Below are 23,096 nucleotides of genomic sequence, written 5' to 3' on the forward strand. Positions count from 1 at the left end.
TAAAATGGAATTTTAGATGTTACCTCCTTGTGGCGAAGAACGTTGCTGATGTTGATTGCATCAATTCCTTTATCAGAAAACTGAACTGGAAGGAATTTCCTTATTTCATCATGTATAGATTTCGATCTTACTGGTTTAAAAAGATTGGAAAGAGCTACATCACAAATTATACTGACCAGTCTGTATATTGAAGAAAATGTATTTATGTATCCTTTGGCAAGTGCATAATCTCTCAAACATTTTAGAAAATTAACAGGCAGTGCAAAAAGAATAGTTCTAATGGAATGTAACCCTAACGGATGATGAAAATGTGAAAAAAGGTCACCAAAGTTCCCAGAGGGCGATCTAGATTTTGAAGACTTTTTTTACATTGGGCCGATGGTAATGTGTTTGCCCACGACTACTCTGGTGTCTTAAAGCAGTATTAAATAAGCTCATTACATTTACATCACTGCACGCTGGACTTGACAAATTTCCAATTCCTTTGATATTTTTATTGCAACCATAAAGTATTGCAGTACATAGTTCCTGTATCCAGAAATTATCTTTACGGAAAGGAGTACTTAGTATAGGGCTATTGGTGTGGTGATAAACATTCTCGATGATGCGTACTTTCAGAGATAAAGAAGGATCATGGTCCGGTTGATTAAAATGGTTATAAAGAACCCTAAATTGCGGATCTTTATTATCAAACCGGTGTTGATTCATCCTTTTACGAAAAGTTGAGTTGTCGAGTTTCATCAACATAAAGTAGTCCACACAAAGTACATTCAATTCCGTAAACGACATTGTCCGTATTAGACTTATCACCGTATATGTAAGCAACACGTCGGATGCCATATGTGGATCAGGATTATGACCCTTCTGGAGAACCTGAGATCAACCCTGGTTTTTATTAGGGATCGTGTTTCTAAGTCTTTAGTTTTCTATGTTGTGTTTTATTTACTGTTGTTTGTCTGTTTGTCTTTTTCTTTTTTAGCCATAGCGTTGTCAGTTTATGTTCGATTTATGAGTTTGAATGTTCCTTTTGGTATCTTTCGCCTTTCTTTTATATAACTTAAGAGAGAAAAAGTATTCACAAAAATACCGAACTGCTAGGTAAATTCAAAATGTTAAAGTTCATGAAAGAAGGACCGTAAGTAATGCAGAAAATTTATCAAATTGCCAGTATTTATCAAAAACGTGAAACTATTTCATTCTTGAAATGCTGTTTAATTATTGTTAAACATTATTTTTTATGATGGTTTACTAATGTTTTATGCTTATATATAAAAGTAAGGAGATGTAGTTTGATTGCTTATGAGACACATATACACCAAAGTTCAAATGAAGTGGATGTAAGCAATTAAAGGTAACCGTAGGGTCATCAACAATGAAAAAAAAACCCATACCGTTTATAGTCGGCTATAAAAGGCTCCGACATAAAAATATGACTCAATTCAATTGAGAAAACTAACGGCCTAATTTATAACAAAACAACATACAAAAATCAAGTATGACAGACATGAACCAAGGACAACCATTGAACTACAGGCTACTGACTTGGGACAGGCACATAAATAATGGGGCGAGCACTCAATCCGCATCCTAACATGGGACAGTGGTGTTACAGCACAATATCAGAACAAACTATAAAAATCAGTTGAAAATTGCTTAACTCATCAGATCTATACAAAGCAGATTAAACAGATCGGACGTTGCAGGGTATTTATACATCCCTAACAACAACCAAAGAGACACACAGTAGATATCTGAGAGTACTCGCTGTCACTGACAGCTAGTTAAAAGCCAATAACTACTAATAAAAGAAATCATGTATCTAAGACTAATGTATCAATCAGTACACATCCAACATCTAAATGATTCAGTGTAAAGAGATTATTAACAATAAGAGAAAAACATGACCTTGTACAATGCCAAAATATAGGTATCGACAGATAGTAGTATCCTCAAAGTGTATATGTGTATAACAATATTATTTTGTATAATTTTAATTTACTGATAACAGAATAAATATTTATACCAATAAAAACAATATTCAAAGATGTAATTACACTGTTGAATTGGTAACCTTTAAGAATAAGTTTATTTAAAGGATTGATAAGTTTAAACGCAATGTATATAAAGTTCCGGGTTCGGTTAACAAAATCACTGTTAAATTTAAGATTTGCTTTTCTGTCTGAAATAATTACAGCCTAATTTACAAACCAAATCGTTGTATCTATGGACGAATTTAGTAAAGGTTCTAACTAATATGTGGTAACGAAATTCCTTACTTAATAATTCAACAGTAATACATTGATTGAGCTCATTGAAATCCAAAACCCTTTTATGTATCTTCTATTTAATAAATACAATATTTTTCTTTTTTTTCTTTAAATATGATGATTTTAGACAAAATTCAATCCCTACTGGAATGAAATCTTTATACCTTTTGCAAATCAATAATTGTTTCATGACAAAATAACTGCATGCTTATATGGATCATTATTATGAAGAGCTATCCTTTATCAAAACCAGATATCATAATAAGTCCACTGTTTACTTGATGTTTACATAGAATGCATCTTTAAAAAGTCTTTCGTGTACCTCTTTAAAGACCCTTTTCAAATATCTCTTTTTGTACCTTTGGTCTTTTTTTTTAAACTTGAAGCTGATGCAGACACATTTTTTATGTTGTGTTTTGTGTAGTTTTGTCTGTCTGTTTGTCTGTTTGTCTGTTTGACTGTGGGTCTTTTTCTGTTTTAGCCATGGCGTTGTCAGTTTATTTATTTTTTTACTTATTAGTTTGAATGTCCCTTTGGTATCTCCCGCCTCTCTTTTATGCACATCAAGTTGTACACAACAAGCATCATGTAAATCATTAAGATCCAAGACTGCAATGCTAAAATGTACTTTATATTTCCGGAAAGCAATGTTGTCTTAATTAAAAAAGAACTATTTAGTATTATCATTTTTATATGCATGTAGATAAAATATCTAAGGTCGTTCATACAGATTCTCATTTCCGCCAACAATTTTATTTTGAAAAGATATCTACAGATAATTTTTATTTTTTCCAAGAGTATGGTACTCAACAATTCATCATTGGAACGTTTTCGTTTACCAGACAACTATGTTTGGTAAAACGAGTTGCATTAGGATTTAGTTGATCTACATGTTTGAAATTAAAGAAATTCTTATAATGATATGGAAACTTTCACGAAGAATATTCACGCAGCTCTTTCATCTAGACAAATATCTGATAATGAAATTAAGAAAAGATTTGAAAAAAACTAAAATTCGTCCCCGTCGACTTTTTGTGGGATCTATGTTGTCTAGTCTTTATACCCTTCAGAATTTGAGGTCCTAATTGCTCGTCAACGTTATATTTAATATTGACCTTTTAACTTTTCTTATTCAAGCGTTAGTGATGAGTCTTTTGTACACGAAACACGCGTCTGGCGTTCATAGTTTTAAGCCTTGTATATGTTGTTAAATCACTTGGAGATGAGACTGTTGGTAAAGGTTTCCATATGCACCCCGAGGGCATCAACAGCACAGAAGTCAGCACTGCTGTGTGAATATGAAATATTATTGATACGGTCATAATTTAAATAAACTTTTTGTACAAAACTTTTTCGATATTCATAGGATATTGTCCATGAAGAAAATATTAACTATATGTATTCAGCAAAACCTTTTGGATTTTTGGATCCTTAATGCTTTTCATCTTGTAATTGATTCTGCTTTTTGAATTTTTAGATTAGTTGATTTATTGTTAGAAGGTTTAGCTAGCTATTACACCAGATTTAATCCACCATTTTCTACAGAAGGAAATGTTTGTACCATTCAGGAATACTCGTTTGATGTTTTTGAGCTTTTGATTTTTCTATTTGATAAGGGACTTTCTGTTCTGAATTTGCTTTGAGTTTGGTATGTTTGTTATTTTACTTTTTGCTTAAGGTTCAGTGGCAAATATTTTATGAATGTTCAGGACGAGAACAAGTAAACAATAGATATAAAAGGTAAGTCCTGAAATAGATGTCGTCGGGGATGGAGGTCGGGATAATGTGGACTTTCACTGAGAAATGAGGGTGTATTGGATAAGACAGAAATTTTGACCTGCAACAGACCACCTACAGGTCCCTAAAAGAGTTGATGCATGGGTTCTTTACGTGGAAAGAGCGAGACATTCTCTTTACACAAGGCATAAGATTTGACGACCCCAATCTGACGGGACGTGGCTGCGAACTTGTACATCCCACAAAGCTAAATGGACGTCCCCACTTTGGCTCGGGTCGGGAGAAGACCAAAAGTGACAATATTTCTACTCCCCACGGTGAAATTGTTCGACTTTAGCGTCACGGATGAGTCTTTTTTCAGAAAAAACGGGTGTCTGTCGTACAAAATTATAAGCTTGGTCTCTTAAAAATCTATTTTTCTGTTATTTTTCGTCAATTGTTTTGTTGACTTTTATATTGCCTTTTTGTTTTACTTTTTGATTAGTATAATGTTTGTGTTTAATTGACTTATAAGTTTGATATTGTATACATATCGGACATGAGTTGAATGTTGTTTAAATAGGATCAAATTTAAGTGACTAGATCAATTATCTCACGGCTTAACCTTATTTATTATTAAATTTGAACCGTGACATTGGCCTATGCATAACTTTGAATAACATTTTATAAATAAATAATCTTGACATTTACAATTTTTGACGGATACAATTTGATAAGGACACATTATAATGATACTATTTCGGCTTTTCAGCATGTTATGTTTACCGTTGAAGTTAACACCTTTTTCAATCAATGCTAGGACGTATTGATTGAAAGCAAATCATCTGTTATCAACCAAAAAACTACGTAAATTTATGTGGTAATTATAAAATACATGTATTATGAAGAAATATCTTAAAATTAAAATACCATGAATACGGCAAACAGTATCTTCATATTAAGTTTTGCTAAAAGCCTCTCCTCTACTTTTTGTGGAAATATATAGACAATTTGACAACAATTCTCTTGCATTACAGAGGTACTTGTAACTAGCGTTTGCAAAAGTAGATTTATGAAAATCGATGAAATCCTGAATACACGATATGTATTATGATTTATGATCACAAATGTGAGAAACTAGCTTACTTCCCAGTACTTATTGATATGCTTTGGATCTTTATAACAATGGTGAGAGTTGATTACACTCAAACTAGTTTCACCCAAACTAATACGTAATCACTGGTTAAGAATACATATATATATAGTTTTTTTTTAAAATTTTCTATAGCTTCCTTTAAAACAGATTGAAATTGGTTTAATACAAGTAGTGATACCAGATAAAAGTCAGAAAAATGGTTGAATATATATATACATGTACTTATTTTTACAATTTCATTTAACTGATATGTGTGGACAACCCATCTCAAGCTTTTTACTCTTTTTAACAATACCGACGAGAATTTTCATCATATTTAGAATTTGAAGCATTTGAAATATTCATCTTAAATATTAAAGCAAGGTTGAATAAATGAACAATATTTTTTCAATAAGATTAAACCCTGACCAGTTTTAGTTTAGGTCTGATACCACCAAATAATATTACGTCACATCCAGTTTCATACGAAAAAGGGTAAAAAAAAATATTCCTTTGAATTTGACTGATGTAGGAAGTTTATCTTACATTTCATTGCATTTAACAATTTCTGATTCATAGACATATATCTTGGATGTTTTAAAGCACCACTCTTTTTTATTTGGTGTTTCTATAAAATATTTTAACAATTTAACATAGACTAATAGGGGAAAACAATGGTGTTATTGCTCCAATAGAAAAAAGCAACTAACAGATGTTTTAAACACTGATGATACGAAGAAAAATATGCACATGTATTACATGCCATCTATGGTGTACTATGTAGTATAGATAGAGACCATAGCCATATATCGAATTATTCAATATGATTTATTTAAAATTTAGATTGTATTTTTAATTTTTAAATTTAAAATTTTTAATAAAATATCTGGAGGTCATCCTGTTTGCTTAATTATCAACAAGGATACATTCAACAACACCTCTTCAAGTCTATGCATTTTATATTTGCTTATAGATTTTGTTGTTTTTTACCAGAGACATCATATAAACCAAGCTTGATAATAATAATCTTTCTGTCCTGCAGTTGATATATTAATATGTTAATATATCAGTGATAAAGCAACCCACTATGTCTGAAGGGTGAAGTAGTTTCAAATTTAATGCAATCATTCTAAATTCTTTTTTGTAAAACAGCTTTTGTTTCAATTGAGTTTCCATCATAATTGCAATGAAGTGTACTGGCAATTTGTGATAGTATTTATTAGTTTTTTCTGTCCTGTTTAGTCAGTATTCTGTTGATACTACCCTATATCTGTGTAATATTTCCATACACACTGGAGCTACTCTATAGACATCTAGCAATTTATACTGCTCTTTATTATTGATAGAGACTGTCTTTGATTTTGGCAATAATATGTGATCTTTTGATTCAGGGTAATAGGCTTACTGTGACTTTGAGATGAGGAACATCAATTAAAGTCAATTGTTTGCCTTGAGTTGCCTTGCAGTACATCACATCCTTTTTCCCCCGTATATGAGCAGTTTTAATACCTAAACCGTAAACAATTCTAGATATAAGAGAAGTTGGCCTAGGTTTTCTTTAGGCCTCGTCGCTTTATGTCAATTATGTTAAAATGAAGCTGCCTACCTAACTTGTCAGGCATTACCATACTTAAAATACAACATACTTACATGTGACCAGATGATGTATCAACATTGATATAGATAAATTAGAGAGCAAATCTAGTTGGGGTCAGATTCCTAACAGTGTATAAATTTGACTGAAAATAAATTCAGCTATTCTTTTTAGTTCCCTTTTGATCAAATAGTAAAAGTACTTCTATTACATCTATTGATTACAAAATTTCAGATTCAAGTTTTCCTTAAAAATAAATTCAGAAAAGTGTTTGCTATAAAAATGCGGGAGGTTTGGCTAGCCACAAAACCAGGTTCAACCCAACATTTTTTCTTAAAATGTCCTGTACCAAGTCAGGAAAATGGCCATTGTTATATTATAGTTCGTTTCTGTGTGTGTTACATTTTAATGTTGTGTTTCTGTTGTGTCGTAGTTCTCCTCTTATATTTGATGTGTTTCCCTCAGTTTTAGTTTGTAACCCGGATTTGTTTTTCGAACAGCGGTATACTACTGTTGCCTTTATTTGACATGATGAAATCTAGAAAACTTTTTCACAAATAAATTAAAAGTTTTAAATGCAAAGAAGACGGTAACTACACGAAATAATTACATGTTTACAGAATAACATACCTTTTGACTTTGTGAACATCCACATCTCCACGTGTGTCGATCGCATCCATTTGTAAACAAAATTAAAACGATTGCGTAACCACCGTTAGAACACTGTCCAAACCTAGCGAGAAAAGTGTTGTATGAAAACAATTCAAACGAGAATAGTCATTAAAAGAGGGACAAAAGATACCAGGGGGACAGTTAAACTCATAGATCGAAAACAAACTGACAACGCCATGGCCAAAAATAAAAAAAACAAACAGACAAATGATAGTACAGATGACACAACATAGAAAACTAAAGACTAAGCAACACGAACCCCACCAAAAAATGGGGGTGATCTCAGGTGCCCCGGAAGGGTAAGCAGATCCTGCTCCACATGTGGCACCCGTCGTGTTGCTTATCTTTATTGTATATTAACATTTATTGTCTTAATATTCTTGTTGTATAACAATTATGTCAGTTTGCAAGAATGAATCACAAGTCCGAACTATGTAATAATTAATATTGTATTAAAATATATAACTTTTAAGGTAAAAAAAACTAGTTAGATACTATTATTTCTGATAACACCAATGAATAATATTTCTCCCTAAGTATATACACATCTTTGACTTTGAAAATCTTTATATTTGAGCGTTCTGAAGTAAAGAAAAGCCAGAAAGGCTTCAGGACGCAACACCATTTATAAAACACTAAGTCATTTGATTGATTCGTAAAGTAATTAGGAATATAATGGTTATATGTTAAATGTTTTAACCATATTGCTGACAAATATTTAACAAAATCTGTCAGTCTATGACTTTCAAAAATTTATCATGATTAAAAAGGATTATTTCTCTCATAAAAAACAAACTATTTTGATCAATTGTTGATTGTAAATAATTTTCAGTATCAAAATGCATACATTAATTTGATTGATTTGTGGTAATATGTGTAAAATACATCATTGTTTTATTATTAAACGAGCACTATTTAAAGCTTCTAGAGCCATTCATTCAGCACAACACTGGACGATCGTACCAAAGCAAGTAAGTTTCTTTATTTTATCATTGCAAAATAAACTGTATAGTCTGTATAGCTAATAGTTAACGGCCCAATCTCGATTTATAGTACAAAATGTATTTAACTTTTGTCGATTTTTAAAGTTAAGAAACTTTTGAATATATTTTTTAAGACATATGGCACGACACAAGTATTCTAATTGCCACCTTTTACATAAAATATTTCCTTATCGCTAACCATTGCAAGAGGAATCCGCAAGTAAATGACATGCAGCTGTCAACAATAAAAGATCTTTTTCTCGTTTAAATTCTGTCTCATTGAAGTATTATTTGTAGTATCGTTGTAGTATATCTAAGATCTTTTACAATATCAAAAAGTTTGAAAATCATAAGTTATCAAAGAACCTTGTGAAGTTTTATCTTTTTGTGAAATAAAGACTATGTACCGTCTTTCCACTTAATGGTTTTCAAACCATAATGATTATAGTATTTGGTTTTGAATTACTTGCACTACTTTTGTAAAATGCAAGGATATTACTTGACTAAAGTCCATTTTTTTACTAGTAAAATGAATAGGTACTTACTATTGATGTTTGTCTATTATATGCAGATGATCATTTTCTATCATCTCTAGATTTAAGAATTTGCATTGATTATCAATGATAAAATTGAAAATGGAAATGGGGAATATTTCAAAGAGACAACAACCCGACCAAAGAACAGAAAACAGCAGAAGGCCACCAATGGGTCTTCAACACAGCGAGAAAATTAATTTTTTGGTCCTGTTTGGTCGTATAACTTTTCACATTTTTCGGTTCTTATACATCCTTGGCTTTCAAATATTCGGCTTCGAGAGTTTCGAATAAAGGTTTGCCCGGAAAAGGTCTTCTGACACAGAAATAATTATACAAGTTGCAAAAAATGATAAAACGTATCAAGTAGGCTGATTTCTAATATTATAGATATTATATAACTAAAAGTGATATAAAAACAATTACAGAATTAAAATATAGTTTACGAGAAGTAAACTTTTTATTTAGCACGTGACAATATCTAAGAGAATAAGATAAGGTAATCTATGAGTTTGAAAAACATACAGGTGGAAAAAAAAACGAATTGTGGCGTAAACGTTAATAAAACAGCAGCCCAAAACATAAGAACAATCGACGTCTAGATGGATAAAGATGCGCAATTCATTTCAATTCCTCTGTCCATATCGTTAAATAGGAGATAAATGATGGTTCATTTTGAAGCTGAAACATTTTCACATATGTGGTTGAAGTACGAAATGAGATTTATTTCCCGTAATTTAGCACAACCCGAAAGGCATTTGACGCAGCTTCTCGATGTAAAAACTTTCTTTTTGCAATACATTTATAACTCCATAGTTTTGACACGTTTATCATATGGTTCTCTGCTCTACAAATCAGCACAAATGGGCAATATAAGTCACTTGTTTAATAAAACTGAAACTTGTTTGATATCATTGCACAAACTTTCAGTTCCTCACTTTGAAGCGCGTTAGGGATACCGATGTCACCGTACGGACATAAGATAAGAGAATACCCTACAGTTTTTTTTTTCAATATCATACCTGTAACAACTCGGGACACCAAAAGGATCCAGAGAACTCTACTCGAGGGATTATATTTGTTGATGGTTGATATGGTTCTTGATACTGGAAAAGCCATATGTTATATACTTTATTATGTACTTAATTTTTTTCACTTGGAATGACGTAAAACAGATTAGGCCTTTGACAAAAGCCTTTACAACGGTGACTGATATCGATGACAAGACGTCTTGTATGTCAGAGGTTTGATAAAGCCTTTGTAACCGTGACTGATATCGATACCATCACTAATGGCTGAAAACCACGATTTACAATGATTGTATTGAATATACAGATTACTCAAAATGTGTACTCCAAATCGTAGTATTACATATGCAGTATTAGAAAAATATTTTATTGCTATAATAACAAATGGTATTGTTTGAATGAGTACAAATAATTTATTACAAAAAAAAAAGATAAAGCTATGTTTGTCTTGTTAAGATAAAAACACTTGCATGATCAAACGACTATAATAATATCCACAAGAATGATCATGATATCCTGTAGTTTGTGTTGGTTGCTGTCTGTCATAAACATAAATCAGTTCTTTGTTTTTCCATTTTGTTTTTCGTTGTTGAAATTCTGTTTTTATAATATTTTAAAGATAATACAGCAATGTTGACTGCTGTACCCCAATTTCTAACATTTTTATCTATTATGTCTATTGTTTTTGTTGACACATTGTTGTCAATATGATACATTTATATTTGACTGTTATACAAGTGTTTTAATCCACCATATTCTACATCAGGAAATACCTGTACCAATGCTACAATTGGTTTCCATTCGTTTAATGTCTTTGAACTTTTGATATTCCTATTTGATAGAGGACTTTCCGTTTTGAATTTTCGGTATTTTTATTATTTTACTTTTTATGAATTATTTCACATTTATGAATCACTGTTTCTTTAAAAGTATGAATTTTATTAACTATCGAAGGCTTTACAATGACCTGCTGTTGTTCAAATACTGTTTTTGGTCTATATGAATAGTTTCCAGTCACACCACAATATTTGTATACATTGATATTCAGAGCAAATATCAGATACAACTGTTTTGAAATTTTTTGGTGGTGCATATCTTCAGTCTAATGCTGACAATTGATTTAGCATCACGAGATAAAAGATTGTATTTTTTACGTGAAACATCAGTACAGTCATGTTCTCAACACTCTGTGGTATTTGATCGGGACACGCATAACAAAATAGTCTAGCTTAACTTCAGACTGTTTTATTCGTGATTCTCCTATCAAATAATTCGTAATTTTATAGAAGAGAGGGCAAAACATACCAAAGAGATATTCAAACTCATGAGTCAAAAAGAAAAAAAAAAAAAAAATTGACAACGCAATGGCTAAAATGAAATAGACACACAGACAAACAGACAAACAACAAAACACAACATAGAAAACTATAACTGAGCAACACGAACCCCGCCAAAAACTAAGAGTGATCGCAGGTGCTCCTGGGGGTAAGCAGATCCTGCTCCATATTTGTAACCCGTCATGTTGGTACAAACCCGGCAATAAGTCTAATGTGGTAGGTCACATTTTGGGAAAGGGGGATTGTAGTTACGACAATTGGAACATATCCACTATACTTATATTCCATAACGGTCCATATAGTGTTCTCGTCTATTGCAGAATGCAGATTTTAGTTGGTATACTCCTGGTCATATGTAGCGCAGTCAGCGCCTCCTATAAAGGAGGATATGGAATAGGATATGGAAGAGGTGGATACGGAGGTGGATACGGAGGATATGGTGGATTCGGACTTGGATTCGGAGGATATGGTAGATTAGGTGGATATGGAGGATATGGTGGATTTGGTGGTGGATATGGTGGTTATGGAGGTGGATATGGCGGTTATGGTGGTGGCTTTGGTGGTTACGGTCGTGGGTTTGGTGGGTACGGAGGTGGATACGGCGGTTATGGTGGTTACGGTGGTTATGGTGGTGGCTTTGGTGGTTACGGTCGTGGGTTTGGTGGGTACGGAGGTGGATACGGCGGTTATGGTGGTTATGGAGGTTACGGTGGTGTATTTGGTGGTTATGGAGGTGGATATGGCGGTTACGGTGGTGGATATGGATATGGAAAGGGAAAAGGTAAGATTATTTCTGTTTTAAATAAATAATGACTTTTTTTTCTTGGTTGCTTTTATATAGAATTGGTTTCATTTTTTTAAAAATTAATTGCTTGTTGTTGTTTTATACTCGATTTCAAAGTATTGACCGATGCCATTTCTGAATGAAGCGCGAAAGCACATTACACTAATAATGTACAACAGTTTAACGCTTAAAGATCTTTATTGAATCACTTAAAGACATATTCAAGTCTTGCATTTTCATTGTTATGCTACAACTGTGAAAATTACGAACTAGATCAAGCCGTATGTTTGTTTATTCTATGCAATGTTTAAATGTTGTTAATGATATCACGAACGGACATAGATATGCTGGAATATTATTACTTTTAGAATGCAATCGGTCAACCAAAATTAATTTCATGTTCGGAATCGTATGCCATGTAATTATACACAATTGAATACATATAACGTGTTTTGACTTTCAGTCAAAAGCAATTAGTATTTGTATGAATTGTAAACCTACTGTAAATATATACATGCACGTAGATAAAAAATACGACAAAAAAGAGGAATAGAATAAATAAAGGCAACAGTAGTATACCGATGTTCAATAGTCATAAATCGATAAAGCGAAAACAAATCCGGGTTACAAACCAAAACCGAGGGAAACACACCAACATCAATACAACAAACCAACAAAACAATAAAAGAATGTAAAAATAATTGTTAAAAAAGTTCTGATTGAAATAACTGAAATTAGAAATTTAGACATAAATGCGAAAGAGACAGCACAGAACGATAACTTCGAAAGGTCAATGTAATGCTATAACATTTATTTGTTTTGTGTTGTAGGATATTAAACACAGAATCTCTTCAACAACGAATGGTATTCTTTTTTATAACTTTGATATAAAATATAATCCATGCATTAAATTTGTGTTGAAGTTTTCTTAGATAAATCTATATATATACATATTAGTTTTAAATATGTACTACTTTCCAGTATGTTCTGTTTTGATCGGTCCCGATTAGGTAGTTTTACATCTTACAAAATCTATCCAAATTATTTTTGCGAAGAATTCCGCTCAAGCAGATGATAGGGGCCGTCTTAGACTTGCAGTTAGGTGAGAGTTTTTTTTATCCTTGTTGAAGGCCTCACTGTGACTTTGAAATGAAGAACAGCAATAAAAGCACTGATCCTTTGCTTTTTTGTGTGTATTTTTTTTGCTGTACATGAACTGATTTTGTGTCATGGATGGATACCTCGTATCCTTTGTTTTTCTATTATATATACTCTCTGCATGTATTGAAGCACCTAAAATCAGGTCGAACTGCATTGCCGTCGGAATAGCTAGTAAACTTCGAAAAAATGATGTCAAAAATTTGATTTTTCAATGCTTTACGCTACTTTTCCCCATGCTCATTAAACAGAGCTTTTTGTAACAAATAGGTAAATGGAGATGAAAATGTCACGTTTCAGATTATTAATTCATACTTGAAACCCCAATGACTCCCACAACACATACACCGAACCTGATATCACCAAAATGTTGAAATTTTTGATTGACAACATATTTGTTGAGCTTGGTGTTCGATCTTTAGATAAAAGTAAAGTCATCCGGTCTGTTATTTTAAAGATTCTTTCTTCTATTTCTGTGTCGCAACGTTGCATCAGCGTCTGCTTGCATACAAAATATATATAATACCCAGTTGATACGAAACGCCAGGGCTTGTGTTTGTTATCAGGATTGATAGAGTGGTATGCTTTTAGTAAGCTTTATGAGTGACTGCTTATAAACAAGAGAGCACCAATCAACATCCTGGATTCTTGACGCGTTTTTATTGTATAAAGAATTCAGGCCCTCGCGAGTGGGAGAGTCGATCACGGGGAGGGACTGAATTATTCGGGTTATGTAATGACCGACAATTTTGTAATTCCGTATATTTTCTTTCCACCTCAAGAGTGACCTATACCAAGATCTATATATAATATTACTCTAGCATGTGATATAATCCCTCATTCAAGCTATTAAGAATTTATAACCAGACAAAAAAAAATCTGAACAAGCTGAATTACCATATGTTTTTCTAAAGAAAAAAGTCAATAGAATTACCCTATACGCCAAAAGTCCACGTTTTTTTGTATTCATTGTTCGACCTTTTGTATGTGAAACATACTCCTTTGTAGATGTTCAATTCAAATGGAGTTTTCATGTTGTTGTCATCATGTTAAATGTGAATTTAACGATAAATAGTAGACAAATAAAGTAATTATTTCTTTACCAAACCAATTGCAACTAACATCTCAATTACAAACACTTGTTGCACCTGTTGCACGATCTTAATGTTGACGACTTCAGGTCTAAACCTCTTGATTGCACCTGTGCTAGTTCTCAATTCAGATATAATCCGACTGGTCACGTTATTACTGATGACATAAACATGGTCAATAACACTTTTCTGCAAAATGTGCTATTAAATAAAAGGCCTGAAATGTCATCAACTTAAACCCATCAATTGGAAATACTACTTCAAAATACTGATGGATTCAGTCGATGACTATGACAGGCAATTAGATTAAACATAAGAAAGAAGACCCAGATAATCTTTCCGAATGGACTAAGGCTGTGAGGTCGTTGATAAAAATCAGAATTAGAAACCTAAATGGGTCTACACATGCTACATCAATCTTCACAGACTCAAATGTTGTGAAGCACCTGTTCAACCTCCCTGACAATAATGTTATTGTCCCCGCAGATAAACACCCAAACAACATCGTTTTTATATGTTAATCACATCGTATAAACTGCATGATAAAAGAAGTAGGTATTGAAAATTCGTTTGAAAACTCAGTAAATACGCCCACAACATTTACCAAAAGGAAATCCCGGATAGTCATAGGTCTGTTATATTCTTCTTTATAATATCAACCAAAGATGAAGATCTTCTTTTACTGTATTGGATACTTAAATTAAATAAGTGTCCTTACAAACAACGTTATATTGCTGGGTCTTCAAAGTGCTTCACGAAACCTTTTTCTAAATTATCAATTTTCTCAGCAATCAAATCCGGGCTTCAAAGTGACTGTGAAACTAATGATTCTAGAGCGGTGAAATCAGATGTTGATACTAAAATTTTTACAGAGATCTGTTATAGTACATACAATCTAATACTCTTTCAGCTAGAACTAGTATTAACACATTTGACTTTCCTGCCCTTTAGCATGTTTAGACAAATATTCTCAATACCAAAGGACAAATTTAAAAAGATTTAATCGTTCAGTTATATTCTTTTATATTAAGGTGAGTTTACCGCTATACCTTCAGCTCATGACATTCATCGTCATGATGTATCAAGGGTTAGAGGTGAGGTAATTGATCTTGTAACGGGAATCTAATCTCATCTCAGGAAATTCAACATATTTTTGACATTTATACATCTTCTTAGAGGTTAATCGTTGTCTTAATGTATATAACAGTAAACTTATTAATTCAAAACGACAATGAATCTAATACGTTGGTTAAGGACAAAGATTTACCTGATACCCAAAAAAGACAGGAAAAAAAAATAAATAATAGATACGTAAAGCCAACATCACAGAAAACAGATAAATTTCCAAAATCTGTTACCAATTTCATTATCAGATATTAGTCCAGATGAAAGAGCTGACTGAAGTTGAACGATATTGTCTTAAATTGTAAAAACACTATAGAACTTCACGCTTTTAAATCTTTTAAACCAAGCGTTATGTTTTTCTACATCAAGTCATTCTACTGATGATGACTTAATTAGTATTAGATCAAGTAAAATAAATTATACAAAAACAAGCTTCAAAAGTGATTATCATGAGTCATAACCATGATAACTCTTATACAGTATTGCTTATAATTTCTGACACTTGACGTAGTTGAAATTCGGTCCTCCTTATTATGGTTTTGATATAAACCCTCAAGTATTTTGTGTACTGATGTTTCAGTTTATTTTCGACTGATGAGTTTAACTGTCCCTTTGGTATCTTTCGACTCTCTTTTACAGTGTTTTATCTTTAGGATCTAATAAGACACCATGACAACAACCGTACAACTTGGTGCTCATAAATCACATTCAACTTCAGGTCTCTATCTTAGACCAATGACAAGATCTGAGTCATAAAAGAGATAACGAAAGGTACTAAAAGGTAATTCAAACTCAGTCGAAAAAAGTAAAATAACAGAAATACCAAACTCCAAGGAAAACGGAAAGTCCCTTATCAAATGGCAAGATCAAAAGCTCAAACACATCAAATGAATGGAAAACAACTGTCATGTTCCTGACTTGGTACAGGCATTTCCCTATGTCGAAAATGGTTTTATAGCCAGCTAAAACTCTCACTTGTATGACAGTCGCATACAATTCCAATATATTGACAACAGTGTGTGAACAAAACAATTACTTTAGGAATATTTATCAATAAGTAGTAATTCAACATTCAGCCCCATTCTTATATTTAGTCAGACGTCAGTCGCTACCCTGATATACCCTATCTTTTGTTTTATTTTTCGGGTAATTTATGACGGATAGCGTTTGACGTCTTTAGCCGAACAGTATTATCATATTCACATAATTCAATTTATTGTGTGCTGGTTCATATTCTGGACGCCAGTCTTTGTTCCTTTCTAATAAAATCCACATAACAAAAAACAAATATGAAGCTTAGAAATGGAAAAATATTAAATACTAAACTCGTTCAAAGGGTATCTTCACGTCTCAATCTTCAAAATCGCTTATCTAAAAATACTACCATCGCTAACATTTTTAACAATAAAAATCGTGGTTACCCTTCAATCGATAAGTGTCATGCCAAAAAATGACTTACATGTCCCCGTCTTTCCACCAACAATACGGTAAGGTCTACGTTTAATGGTCGCACATTTTTCTTTAAATTTTAAGACTGATATAACTTGAAAAACAAACAGTATTATTTATTTACTCACATGAAACAAACCGGGATGCGGTATTCAGTACGTAGGTGAAACTGGACGATATTTATCTAAACGCACGCAAGAACACCTGTATCGTTTAAAAAGACTGAATAAATTCAAAAGTATCATTTATCAACATCTTAAAAAGCACAATCATCCTATTAAATATTTAACAGTTCAACCTTTAGAAGTAGTAAATAAGCAATCTGGTGAATCTCATTCAAAGTTTGTACGATCACGGAAAATAATTGAATTAAATTGGATTAAAAAATTACAGACAGTCTACCTTCTCGGTCTTAATGATAATATCATGGGAATTAGTAATATATCAAGAACCGATTCTGTTAACATTTTGGATATAGGTTCTATTCGTAAAAACCGTTCTCATGGGCGTAGAAAAAATCGCAATCAAAGAAAATTTCGGACCAACCATACAAATATTTCGGACCTAATTTCTATTTCAAAAAACAACGGCAGACCTTATCTATTAACCAAGCTCTGTTCTTTACCTATAAATAAATTAAATAAAATTTTAGAGGATTGCAACACAATTTCATATTGCAGTCCTAAGTATGAAATCGTTCAAATTATAATGGCATATTGTTATTCTAAACTGTTTCCCAAAATTGATCGCCCTGAAGATCATAAAAAACATTTTATTAAAATAAAGTATGTCAATAAAGGTTTTGATTTTGTAAATATTGCCGGTATTTTTAACGATCATTCTGTTAAAGAACAAATTCCTGAATATTTTGATAATACTGAACTCCCTCTTATTTGTTATATTTACAAGAAATCTACCCGGAAATTTGTGTTTAATTATAGCCAAGTCTGTAAAAATGTAAATATCAGTGAAAATACACCTACGTCATGTAATTGTAGTAATTCCGAATACACTTATGGCCCCATTTCCCATGTTATAACAGGAGACCTTAACATCGTTCGCGACCGAGAGTTAAAATCATTCATCAGTTAAGGACCTAAATATCGCCCCCGTCAATTATTAAATGGAATGAGTGTCGTAATATCATCCACGACTCACTTCGTGCTTACTGTTTGAAATGGATAAAACGGGAAAAAGCTGACAAAAAATCTTTGGACGCTTTTTTCAATTCAGTAATGAAGATAGTTGATATACGTATACAACATTTTAAAGAACATTTTACTCTTAACAACAACCATAAAAATCCTATTTCTCGTATCAAACATAAACTAAAAGAACTAGCCAAGGAATTTGTTTTTGTCCCGGCTGATAAAGCTGCTAATAATATCATTATAGTTTGACGTAAATTTTACATTGAGGTTCTGCAAAAGGAAATCACGAATTCACCAACATTCCAACTGACTTCATTTTCAGAAAACGATATCTGTAACAAACATAAACTATTAGCTACTTCTTTACAAGCAGAACCAAATACAATGAAAGTCCCAACTATGTACTGGCTTCCAAAGCTACACATATCACCTTACAAATATAGATTTATTTCGTCTTCAAGTCATTGTTCCACTACTAAATTGTCTATTTTACTTACTACTACACTTGGTACAATCAAAAACCTGATAATAAATTGTTCAAGTAAGGCCTTTGAAAATAGTGGAATTAATTACTTTTGGAGTGTCAAAAACTCGTTGGAAGTACTTGATAAATTGCATGCATATATTGGTGATTTTGAATCTGTTCAAAGTTTTGATTTTTCTACCCTCTATACCACTTTGCCTCATATTCTAATTAAGAAAAAATTCACACACCTAATTAAATGGGCATTTAAAAAGTCGGAATGCGAATACATATGTTCAAACTCTTTTAGGTCATTTTTTAGTAGCAACAAACAAAAGAACTATATCAATTGGACATGCGTTGATACTATATCTGCCCTTGAATTTTTACTTGATAACATTTTTGTTCGCTTTGGAGATTCCGTATATCGTCAAGTTATCGGAATTCCAATGGGAACTAACTGTGCACCACTTATTGCGGACCTGTTTTTGTATTGTTATGAGTTACAATTCATGACTAAAATCAGCAAAGACCCATCGAAACAACATCTGATACAAAAAATTAACAATACTTTTAGATATTTGGATGATATATTGGCTCTCAATAATGCCGACTTCAGTATGTATACTAAAGAAATTTATCCTGTTGAACTTACTTTAAATAAAGCTAATACTAACAATGACCACTGTCCTTTCCTCGATCTCTATATCTATATCATGAACGGGAAGCTTAATTTATGATAAAAGAGATGATTTTTCATTTCCTATCGTTAATTATCCATTTTTAGATGGTGACGTTCCCTTGTCACCATCTTATGGTGTTTATATATCTAAACTTGTAAGATTCGCTCGTGTATGTAACAACGTATTAGATTTTAGCGAGAGAAATGTATGTATTACTGAAAAATTATTACACCAGGGTTTTCGATATCATAAACTAGTCAAAACATTTACTAAATTTTATCATCGGTATAAGGACATCATTCGTAAATATAACTCAACATGCAGACATCTTATACGTTCGGGTATTTCACATCCAATCTTTTATGGTAATATACTTTCCAAAGCACAAAAATGTCAGTATTCACATCAAAAGCTAACAAAACCTTTAAACAGACTTATTAAGAAGGGATATAGTTACGATACTGTTGTCAGGTAATTAAAGATGGCATATTTTGGCTTTAATATTGATTCACTAATAGGGTCTTTGCATCGGAATTAAACACATTTATTCTAAAACCAGTTGTTGGCATGACACGGGTTATGTTCTTCTCATATATTTTATGACGGTATAATACTAAACCCCTAACAGGAAGGATTGTGCCTGATATTCATATGATTAAGACATAATTTTTTCATCAGTTTAATTGAGGTCTGGAGCTACATGTCAGTAACTGCTAATAGTCTGTTGTTATTTATGTATTATTGTCATTTTGTTTATTTTCTTTTGTTTCCTATTTTGACATTGGACTTGGACTTCTCTTATACTAAGTTTTACTGTGCGTACTGTTGTGCGTTTGTTTTTTCTACATTGGCTAGAGGTATAGGGGGAGGGTTGAGATCTCAAAAAACATGTTTAACCCCGCCGCATTTTTTGCGCCTGTCCCGAGTCAGGAGCCTCTGGCTTTTGTTAGTCTTGTATCATTTTTAATTTTAGTTTCCTGTGTATAATTTGGAGTTTAGTATGACGTCCATTATCACTGAACTAGTATACATATTTGTTTAGGGGCCAGCTGAAGGACGCCTCCGGGTGCGGGAGTTTCTCGCTGCATTGAAGACCCATTGGTGGCCTTCGGCTGTTGTCTGCTCTATGGTCGGGTTGTTGTCTCTTTCCCCATTTCCATTCTCAAATTTATAATAGGTTAAAATGTCAAAAATAGTGGTACAGCAGTCAACACTGTGTTATTATCCTAATTACTCTAAAAACAAACAAAGATGTCAACAAAGAAAAAGAAATGGCATATAGACAAAGCAAATAACAAAAAACGAAAGACAAGAATGCAAAAAAAAAAAAAAGGAAATAACACAATAACACAATGGCGGGATGTATAAATACCGAGCCACGCAAAAAGGATATTACAATCATGGACTGAACAGTTCATGTTAATAATTTACAAAGACAAATAAAAGAACAATATTTCGAAAAGGAAGGCAAAAACGGGACAAACAACAGTATGCAAAAAACCACATAGAAAACTAAAGACTTAGCAACCCGAACTCCACTCATAATTGGTAGTAGTCTCAGGTGGTCTATAAGGGCAAGCAATTCATTCTCTACATTTGGAGCCACCATGTTGTTCATTTACAATTAAGGTGATGGGTCTTATTTGTTAGGTCACATTCTAGGAAATCGTGGTTACAACAATTTGAACATATCTGTCCTTGTTTGTGAAACAGATACACAATAACGGTCAACAAACCCGTGATGGCTTCCATAGAATTTTCGAATAGATGATTTCAAATCAACCACTTAAAGCTCATGGTTTAATAGCTTCCATGTAAGCAGCAACTTTCTACCAAAGAAATCATGATAGGAAATGCAAGCTCTGGGATGTCGTATCAACTTGAAGATATATACTCCATATTCCAAAATAGAAAGTTCATAATTGGAAAGCTGAAATTATCTCTTTTGTCGTAAGGTCTTGTTTTCAACCGAACCTCATTTTCAATTTCTAGATGTAAGTGAAGATTTCAGGCAGACGTACCTGTATCTGTTTGGTCTTTATTACAAGATTGACGGAAAAGATGCCAAACTTTGGAATAATTAGTGAGTGGCCAGAAAAAGAAAGGCTTAGAAAAGAGGATTGAAAAGGGTAAGATAACAAAAAAAGGCAACAGTAATATACCGCTAATCGAAATTCATAAATCGATTGAGAAAAAAACAAATCTGGGTTACAAACTAAAAACTGAGGGAAACACATCAAATATAAGAGAAAAACAACGACACGACAGAAACTCAACACTAAAATGCAAAATGCAACACACACAGAAACGAACTATAATATAACAATGGCCATTTTCCTGACTTGGTACAGGACAAATACCCAACTCAAAGAGAATTTCAAATCGAAAAGTCCTTAATTAAATGGCAAAATCAAAAGCTTAACACATCAAACGAATGGAAACAACGGTAATATTCCTGACTTGGTATAAACATTTCCTTATGTAGAAAATTGTGAAATAAACCTGGTTTTATAGCTAGCTAAACCTCTCACGTGTATGACAGTCGCATATAATTCCATTATATTGACATCTATGTGTAAGCAAAACAATCGGACATAATAGGGAAAAATGTCAAAAATTGGGGTACAGCAGTCATCATTGTAATATAATCTTTAACAAATAACTATTTCAACAAAGAAAAACTAAATGGCACATAGACACTCTATAGTCAAAGTACATAAGCAAAAATTACAAGGGTACAAAATGAACCATAGCACAATAACACATATGCGGGATGTATAAATACCGAGCCTAGCTAAAATTATATTTCCAAAAATGAACTAAACAGTAAAGGTTAAAAATGTACAGGGACAAATAAAAAGAACACTGTAACATATAATTAAGAGGACAAAAAACGTCAGTACCTAGAATCTATACTTCAAGACCATCATGTAATATTTGTGAATATTTATCAATAAGGTCTTGATATCGTCCAATGATTGTTTAAGAGATGTCAAATAGGATTGTATGAAAATTATCATTAATCCCGGGATGTTCACCAGCACAGTAGCCAGTACTTTGGAAATGACATGAAATACAGAGAGGCGAAAGATACCAGTGGGACATTCAAACTCACGAGTCGAAAATAAACTGACAACGCCGTGGCTAAAAAAGAAAAAAACCAAAAGACAAACAATAGTACACAAAACACAACATACAAAAAACTAAAGACTGAGCAACACGACCCCCAAAAAAACTGGAGGTGATCTCAGGTGCTCCGGAAGGGTAAGCAGATCCTACTCCACATGTGACTCCCGTCATGTTGCTCATGTGAGTACAAACGGGTAATAATTCTAATTCGGTAGGTCCCATTCGGGATATTGCTTTTCGGTTTTGTCAGATCTTCAACGTTTGTATTATGTTTTGGACTTTTAAATATTTTAACTTCCGGCATCACTGAAGAGAAATTTCTTGTCGAAATTGACATCTACTGCAGTAAAACGGCTCCCTTTAATGTTGATAGTACTAGTTGGTCGATAGCTTTGCAGGTGGATTGTTATTCCTTGAGGCTTTCACCAACCCATTAGCTAGTACTTCAGTACTGACATGAAAATTGTGATGTTCTTTGATTTAAATTTGCAGTTATAAATTTTCAAAATCATAGCAAATAAAGAAATATGTCTCGTTCATGCATAGGATTGCTTATTCCTGGTTTGGAATTATTTTTGGTTCATTTGTTTTTATTATACGCTCTTCAACGTTTATAGTTTGTTTCGGACTTTTCAATATATCAGTAAAATGTGTACCTTTAATTTTATTTCGATACATGCAAATTAACCTGTTAGCTAAACTGTAATAGCCATACATATGAACATTTTCTAGTTGGCGCTAAATATATAAATATCGACAATCTTATCATTTTGTTGTTTATTAAGCAAAAGCGGCACG

The 23,096-nt window shown here is 32.6% G+C and overlaps 1 long non-coding RNA gene across 1 annotated transcript in view; it reads left to right on the top strand.

The window, feature by feature from the left end:
• The window catches only part of LOC127736206 (uncharacterized), a 56,925-nt gene extending 44,890 nt beyond the window's left edge, over positions 1–12,035 (top strand). Inside the window, exons 3-4 of the long non-coding RNA XR_007998851.1 lie at positions 11,687–11,704; positions 11,999–12,035. This is a non-coding gene — a long non-coding RNA (uncharacterized LOC127736206). The remainder of the gene's footprint in view (positions 1–11,686; positions 11,705–11,998) is intronic.
• The last annotated feature ends 11,061 nt before the right edge of the window (positions 12,036–23,096 follow it).

The sequence above is a fragment of the Mytilus californianus genome, unplaced genomic scaffold (assembly GCF_021869535.1).
Source record: "Mytilus californianus isolate M0D057914Y unplaced genomic scaffold, xbMytCali1.0.p SCAF_3, whole genome shotgun sequence".
NCBI classification, from domain to species: Eukaryota; Metazoa; Mollusca; class Bivalvia; order Mytilida; family Mytilidae; genus Mytilus; species Mytilus californianus.